Below are 8,861 nucleotides of genomic sequence, written 5' to 3' on the forward strand. Positions count from 1 at the left end.
GGCCCCCGACTCTCTTCATGCTTTACGACCTTTGCCTTCAAGTTCTGTGACGCACGACTGATGTCACGATCCCGGTGACGCGCGTCATCGAAATGAGCAAAAACATGGCGCAGCGATAATGTTTCAGGCACCAAGCCCGGCAGCGTCATCCACCATCCACACCCGACTCGGGAGAGTCAAGTAAGGTCGCTTTTTGCGCTGAGGCCGCTACCGCAATTTGGATCGTATCACATCACTGGGGGCGTGTGATGAGTCCCATTATACATGCTAGGCAAACGGTATCCAAAATACAGCCTGGACATGCGCACTGTGCCGAGCCCGGCAATTCCTCGGGGCGAGCTGTTCCCTAGCAGAGTGACGGTGATGGCTGGTTGGTCGGCACAGGCGCCCGACCCAGCACATAATGAGGCATGCAGACTTGACACACTGTAGGAAACAGACCTAGCGCGAGGCGCCGTCGGATTGCTACGTGCTCGTGGCGGATCACGCGGGGGTGGGAACGTGCTGTCACGGGCTTCTGGCCGAGGTACGGGAGTGGACGCGATGGATGGGGTGCGGAGTGGAGGCAATGACTTAAGTAAGGGAGTGGAGGCTGTGGTGCAGAGTGGAGGCGATGGCTGGGGTGCGGAATGGAGACGATGGCTGGGATGCGGAGTGGAGGCGATGGCTGGGGTGTGGGAATGGAGGCGATAGCTGGGGTACTGGAGCGGAAGCAATGGCTGGAGTGCAGGAGGCGATTGCTGGGATGCGGAGTGGAGGCGATGGCTGGGGTGCGGGAATGGAGGATGGCTGGAGTGTAGGAGTGGAGGCGATGGCTGGGATGCGGAGTGGAGGCGATAGCTGGGGTGCGGAGTGGAGGCGATGGCTGGGGCGTGGGAGTGGAGGCGATGGCTAGAGCACGGAAGTGGAGGTGACGGCTGGGGTGCGGAGTGGAGGCGATGGCTGGGGTGTGGGAGTGGAGGCGATGGCTGGGGTGCGGAGTGGAGGCGATGGCTGGGGTGTGGGAGTGGAGGCGATGGTTGGTGGATGGAAATGGAGGCGATGGCTGGGATGCGGAGTGGAGGCGATGGCTAGAGTGCAGGAGTGGGGGCAATGGCTGGGATGCGGAGTGGAGGCTATGGCTGGGGTACGGGAGTGGAAGCGATGGCTGGAGTGCAGGAGTGGAGGTGATGGCTGCGGTGCGGGACTGGAGGCGATCTGTTGCTCTGCTCGGCGCGACACGCAGAAATGACTCCAGCAGGACATGCCGCGACGGTATTTCATCTGAGCACCCAATCGGGAAGTGACATCTCACCGTCCTCCTGGCCGGTTTGCGCGCACCCTCGGTTATCTGCCTGTTCACCTTCAGACCAGAGGTCACAGCGAGCTGGTCGAACCTGTCCAGCCGCCGGGTGGCTGGCAGTGTGCGTGGGGAGGGCAAACCAAAGTCGCCTGTACTGACGATTCTCAGTGCCAGGCTGGTTGCGGTGGACGATATGTGCTTTGCCAAGTGTCACTTGTTTTCTTTAGGGGCCTGGCCTTTCCCCACAGTTTAAGAATTGAACATCGGGTCCATGACGACACAGGCAATGACAGGCCTTGACAAGATCGGCTGCTGACGGGCCCCAAGAGCCTTGGGAAGTGATGCCACTGACTGAATACACAGGCCAGGGTGGACGCGATGTAGCGACCATAGCGCCATGCTACCTCCTTTGGGACCCACATGCAGGGACGGTGCCACCTAGGAGGTGAGGGTGGGGGCGACGCGTTTCCCTCTGTCGTCGGATAGGGGGGATGCAGATAGGGGGAGGGGGAGATACAGGGGGATACGGATACCTTGTCCTCACAACCTTCTTGCACGAGAAACATCAACATTATTGAGCTATTGAGCTGTATTAACACTGTTGAGATATTCACCATCGAACCTATTTGACCAATTTTGGCCATAATGAAGGCATCTCGCATCGGTAGGATTACATGGCCACAAAGCTGGTGCGACGCTACTAGGACGCCATAGACCGCTCGACCACATTCTCCTATACTGACCGAACACATTCATCGCCTTTCGTGCCTGAATTTTAAAGCCGGATTTAGACGTGATTGGATCTTCACCTGCCTGCAACCTACGTATATTATACATTTTTAAGGGCAAATTGAAAACTGATATTGAAAATCTTTTATCGTAGCGCGCCTGCTACAATGCAATATCCTTCATTTCCCAGGCACAGCTGCCATTTTTTGCACACTCTTCGTCAATGACCACCACGTGCTATCACCATGTCCACCGTCATGCTTTTTCAAAAGCTTTAGAACACAAACAGATGATGCCTGCAATTTTGTATATGTTTACTGTAGATTGCGCGCTTTGAATCATTTTGTATATAAGTGCCTTGCATGAAAGCGCTAACATATAATATCTTTTTTACTCATTACCGTGTTCCAGAAATCATAATTGTCACGACAATTTCGATGAATTTGGATATTTTTAAGGTAGATCTTAATCCGGTGTAATTAAATCTTTGCACAATGGTCTTGTTTACAGCTTTGGTATGATGAAGTTTCGATTTGAAACAAAAGCAATTGCAATGAGGGCCTCAGCCAGGCTCAGTCGGAGGACGTCTCGGCGGCGTTTGCCCTGCCTGCCAGGGTGAGAGGCAAGTGACGCCATATAGCCCCAGCAGGTGAGCATGTTTTAAAGTCCTCATGACGGTGACTACGGCCGGGGGACAGAAATCCTTCCCCTTACTGTTAACGGGGCTGAGTACACAAACAAAACAAAACTAGAATTCGGTGCAAAGAAGCCACGCCAAATTTTTCATAATTTTGCTAGTACCATGCATTTTTTACCCGGAGGGAATTTTGAAGTTCAAAGCAAGTCACTGCGCTGGCCGAGGTTAGTCTGAGGTCAAAGACTAAAAGTTAGAACCCTTACAAATTAGTTATGAACAGAGTTGGTGCATAGCGCGGACGTGCCCCGTTATGTACTTCATTGCGCATTTACTGGTCCTGTTTAATGTTTCAGTATTCTAAGGCCTTGCTACCTCCGCGTAATGGCCTTCAATGTGCACTCCGGAAGTGACTGGCCGAACTGGTGGAGACTAGCTCCAGAGTACTGCCTCGGAGTGACTGAGCCCGTATTTTCCCCATCATTACTAATCAGACACATTCGTCATTATCAACATGTCATAACTATAATTTTTATTTTAAAAATATAGGGTTTTTTGTGAACGGTGCAGTGCACCAAACGCCAAAATGACAAGACGACACATTTTACATGGATGTAAAAATTGTTTAACGAATCGTCTAGCATAAAAAATGTAGATGCACCTGCGGACGTCGCAGGCCAAAGTCACGCCATGGATTCAGCGACGTCAGTTTCTAGGGAATCGTTCAATCTGATGCAACAACGGGGTGTTAGACCAGGCCATACATCTCAGAGATACTTTCTGAGGCAGCCCAACAATCGAATGAACATATTCCATTGACCTAGGGTCAGGTATGAAGGTCATACCAATGTCAAAGCCAATGTGTTTTATTACACTAGGTACTTCAAGTATGAGGTGGTTTCTGGTGCTCATTTTGAATTTATTGTTCACAAGAACCGCATTACACGTATTCTATTGATTTCTTTACGGTCAAAATAGGTCACTGACCTAAAATGACAGAGGTCAACACTTTGTTTTTAGGAACACACTGACTAGCGTAATCTTTCCCGCTTATTCAAATGCCAAACGCAAGGCAGTCTTGTATGAATTTGGTCACCATGACCTTCAAAAGGCCAAAGAAGGTCACTAACCTTAAATGAGCGTGTGGCCCCTTGCTTGGGACAGGTATCTTGGCTGTAGGGGCACTTTGGAGGCAAACATAAAGTTTGAACTTGCTTAACCTTATTCAAACCGAAGATCATGACCTAGGAACCTAAAGCTGACTTGAGTGAGTTTACTTGCAGGCCAACACACTGTGTGCGTTTGGTGTCTCTAGCACTCTCAGTTCCTCAGATCTCAGGGGGGTCAAATTGACCCTCCACCCGAGCGAAGGGTATCCAACCGGTCACCCGGGCGCGTGTGGAGTGGAAAGACTGCTCCAGACAGCACAATTATCAGTTTAGCAGATATGCTCCACAATGCGTCATGGTTTGATTACGTCGTCGTACCTCGCACAACATTGATAGGCAGACAACTAATAGGTCGTTTCATCTGGGAATCGTTCCCATGAACGCCAGACATGAACGACTCGGGCATTATATGTTTTTCGGCCTTGATCGCCGCAAAGTTTAAGGAATGGCATGGTTTGGATGACGTCATGAATGCCAAGGTGACGTAAAGATGCTCTACCCGAAATGCTCTTCCCATTTTCGCTGGCGTATAGCTCAGAAACTATAGGGGTTTAGGCACGGGTGCCGATTTTTATTCTTTTGAATGGGCCACTGGCCCCTCAATGTTCAATCTGCTTCCCCAACGGCGAGTTCGGCCCCCAACCTTCCGGAGCCTAATTTTATGTAGGACATAAAAAGAAGCTCGAAATCATATAAGATTCAAAGAAAACTGCTGCAAACTGCTACGCACGTAAAAGAGCCAAAGAAAATGAAAACTGCAATATCATGTTAAGTAATCATCTGACTCAGTACGTCACACTTTGAAAGCTCTGCGGTCGTTCCGTGTTTACTTGAATTTTTCATGCCTTTTCCAGTATGCTGCATGGTTTTTAGCTACACGGTTTTAACCTATGGTTGACTAGTCTAGGTGTGAGCTATCTAGGTGTGAGCTGAGCCAGCCGACCAAACCGACAGCGGTAATCGTTTAACCGTGACCACCAACGCAAGCTGTGCTGAACATGCCAAATGGGAGTGATGCACCTGCACCCCGCCTTGCACCAATCAGCGGGGATTTCCACAACCGGCATTATAAGTCGAGCAAATCAACGAACATTCTTTGCCCCGAAGCCGTACACGTCCAACAACGTCTGAAGCCACATATGCTGATGATGATGATGATTTGGGGTTTAGGGCGAATCGATTTCTGTAGGTCACGCAGTGCCCATAACTATCAATTTATGTCTGAAGCCACATACCATCGACTCTACGTCGATTACCGAAACCTGGTTTCGATGATCGACGCCAACAAAGGCGTCATGAGGGCCTTAAGACGCACACACCTGCTGGGGCTATATGGCGTCGCTTGCCTCTCACCCTGGCAGGCAGGGCAAACACCACGGGGACGTCCTCCGACTGAGCCTGGCTGAGACCTTCATTTCAATTGCTTTCATTTCACAGTCGAAACTTCATCATACCAAAGCTGTTAACAAGACCGTTGTTCAAAGATTTAATAACACTGGACACTAAATAAACACTAATGCACTTTAAAAAAACAGCAAAATTCATCGAAATTGTCGTGACAATTATGATTTCTGGAGCACGGTAATGAATAAAGAAAATATTATATACTGGCACTATCATGCAAGGCAACTATATACAAAATTATGCAAGGCGCCAAATCAACAGTAAACAAACACGAAGCTGCAGGCCTCATGTGTTTGTGTCCTAAAGCTTTTGAAAAAAAACATGACAGCAGACATGGTGATAGCACATGGAGGTAATCAACGGAGAGTGTGCAAAAATGGCAGCCTTGCCTGGGCAACGGTATATCTGCTTTGCTCCATGTTTATGGATCAGCATCACTAATTATTGGTGCGTTAAATATTTATGACACCCATTACAACCCCTAGTTCCGAATTATCTTCCCTTACACTACACCACAACAGGAGACAAGCTTTCGGTGCTGAAGTCTGGTGGTGGAACTGGAAGACTTAAGGTAGAATCGCTAATTTTTGCGTCGCTTTAACAGTTAATCTGGCCAGAAGACACCCTAGCAATTGTTCAAACATGCCATGCGTGCAACAAAACAAAAAGAAAGCGCTCACTACTCCTCCCTTTGAGACACCACCTTTCCGTGGTAGTGGTGTACGTGTGTGTGGGGAGGAGGGGGGGGGGGGGGGGGGCATAGAGTGATCCTTATGAGGTACCGGAAGTGTAGTGATTGTTAACGAGTGTGCGTTATCCTACTGTGCATCGGAAAAGCCGGAGATACCGGATTCGATTCCCAGCGGCGCCCACCCTTCCTGCGAGGGTGAAAGGCAGGCGACATCGTATGGCCTCAGCAGCTGAGTGCGTCGTAAAGGACCAATCAGGGGTGAAAAAGTGCCCTTTCTGTCACCGATTTGGAACTGCCCAAGTTGTTACCTGGGGTAAAGTATTTCAGAAACCATTGCATTATATCTCTTAATGCAAGGCGCCACAAAAAGACAACTTAAATGCAATGCGGCGCAAGCATCAAACGCTATAATTTCCGGACTTCATCTGCACTAATGTTTCATTTGTTGGCCATCAAACACTGAATGAGGGTTGAGACCGATCTGACTGAATTATCAGATAAAGGCGTACTTAAAGGAATGTTTCATGGCGTTTTGTGTGGTGTTTTGGACTGAAATAGCCATCTCAAGGACCTTTTGATACAGTTCACGGTCATGTCCTTTTTAAGACCCAAAACGCTTTAGTTCCTGAGTTACACGCCCGCAAAAGAACGAAAGGTTCATTGGGAGCCTATTTCAAAATCGCCTTGGCATTAAAGACGTCATAGAAACGTCATGCGATCGCGGTCATACTACAGGGCGTTTTGTGCTTATGGTCAAAACAGCATGGCCGCTTATAAATTCACAAAAGCGGTGACGCGGCGCGTATGATCCAATGCGCGGAAAATGATTGACTGTTAGCAAAATTTTGCTGCTGAATGCGCGTTGCGAACGTAAGCGTGAGCACTTTCGGGTCGTGCGGGACTCGTTGTCAACGGGGCATTTTTCTATATTTCTAGGCCATAGGTCAACGTTTTCAAAAAGAAAGCCATTGTCTGCAAAAAAGTTCGGCACCCAAAAACGGGCACTGTCCCAAAAGTTATAAAAAAGAAGACGCGACGTCAAATCTGTCCTTTTCCCCTGCTGGTGCTTTTTTCCTTCTAATGACGTATTTCTTCCCGACAGCTCGGCTTGCGCCTTGTGTACCGGAGCACAGAACCTTGCACGGGATTAGGTGTAAGCAAGGCGTTATAAAATTAGAAAAACAGTAAGATAATTTGTAAGGTATATTTTGCTAAATATTTCAAACATACTGTACGAGAAATTTGAATCTTGAACAAAAAATTATGTTCAAGTGCAACCTCTCGAGCTGCATTACCATGAACCCCCTTGGCACTTTGTTTTAAGAGGAGGTCATGATAAAATGCGGTGTTATAACCGAGAATCCGTGCGAGAATTGCTAGAAAAACCTGCAATTTGATGGTCCCGCGAGCTGTGCAGGCGTGAGATCACACTTATTTGGCAAAAGAGTATGACTCAGGGACTTGAAATGTGTGTGATCACTGGTGTTGTGTGCCAGCGGCTTGTATCGATCTTGATGTGATGGAGAGTGTGCGTGCGAGGTTCGTACCTCTGGGAAATAAGATTGTTTTGGTATTCTTTAAGTCTACTGACTCCCAATAAAATGTGATGTTGATACATGCCTCTACCCTTATGTTTGTATTTGAACATGAGAAAGGGGTGCCAGTAAACTAAGAGAAGCACTAGCACCTATGTTGCAGGGATTTACAAAGGCAATTTCACACTTCATCATTATGTTGCCAACATGTTGAGCCCATTGAGGTATTACAGCATGTAATTAATCCATTGCATGCCAGTACATCAGCAATTCATTTTGGCAGTAGGGGGTGGTGCGTGCAGCTCATTAGTGGACATGCTCAGGATATGCTCACATGATGTGGCTTTGCAAAACTGTCTTTCCCTAAATAATTCTGAAAATATAGGGCTGTGTTATTACTGATGCACATTCTACTGTCTTAACAAATTTTATATGCAGGCGAGCATTGCTTGATGAGTCATCAGTGGCATAGTCACTGCAACTTGTGTGAGATGCCAGGTGCTGAGAAGATGGAAACATGTTGCTGTTGATGTCTTGGATGGCAATGAATAATATTTTTATCATGAGCCTTGTATGCAATGGCAGCTTCATCACTTCATTGCGTTTTACCCATCCAACCATAACTACATGCACTTGTCATGTCTCTAGCCTTGTGCAAGGTCAGCATGTTTGCAACGTCATTTCACCACACGTGAAATTTTCCTGCTATTTTTGAGCAAAGCAGCCTGATGCATGAGCATGGTACATGCCTGTGGAAGTGGAAAATGTGTTTGGATTTTTCTCACCTACGTTTTGTGGATTCCCGGAACAGGCTGAGCAAGTGATGTCACTTATTGGTTGTCTGCTTTACTGAAAGTGATTTGCATATTGTATCATGCGTTTTTGGTCAGTCATATCTCAGATGGGGAGTCAATACAAGAGTGCATGCTTGGCCCGTCTTTTTGTGATGAATTTTTTAGATGAAAGTAGCATGGATTGCAGTACAAAAATAATTTCGTTCATTACGTCATGTCACAGTACAGCATTGAGGTAGCGCCGCAATGACACTGTTGACCCGTGCCGTTACACAATGTACCACATTGGATGACTGCTGTATGTCAAGCCTACGAGACAGCATCTTATAATTTGTGAATGACTGGTAGCAACTGATTTAATAATGCCAGAGAAAAATCAACAACAAGAATGTCATCGCACCGCAATGGTTATATCAGGGTCAACTATCAATTGCATGAAGAATGTTAAGGAAGAAACACATTCTTGGTAGCCCAGCCTTACCATCTTTAGCATAGCAATAGCAATGCTTTGGCAATCAGTGCCAAGCAGCATTAAAAATCTGTTAATTTTCGTATGACACAGCATTCCCAGTTGCAATAAAGAAATTAACTACTGTGCACATCACATGATAGCAATGTGAGGA

The sequence above is a fragment of the Pollicipes pollicipes genome, unplaced genomic scaffold (genome assembly GCF_011947565.3).
Source record: "Pollicipes pollicipes isolate AB1234 unplaced genomic scaffold, Ppol_2.1 Scaffold_3447;HRSCAF=4054_pilon_pilon_pilon, whole genome shotgun sequence".
Lineage (NCBI taxonomy): Eukaryota > Metazoa > Arthropoda > Thecostraca > Pollicipedomorpha > Pollicipedidae > Pollicipes > Pollicipes pollicipes.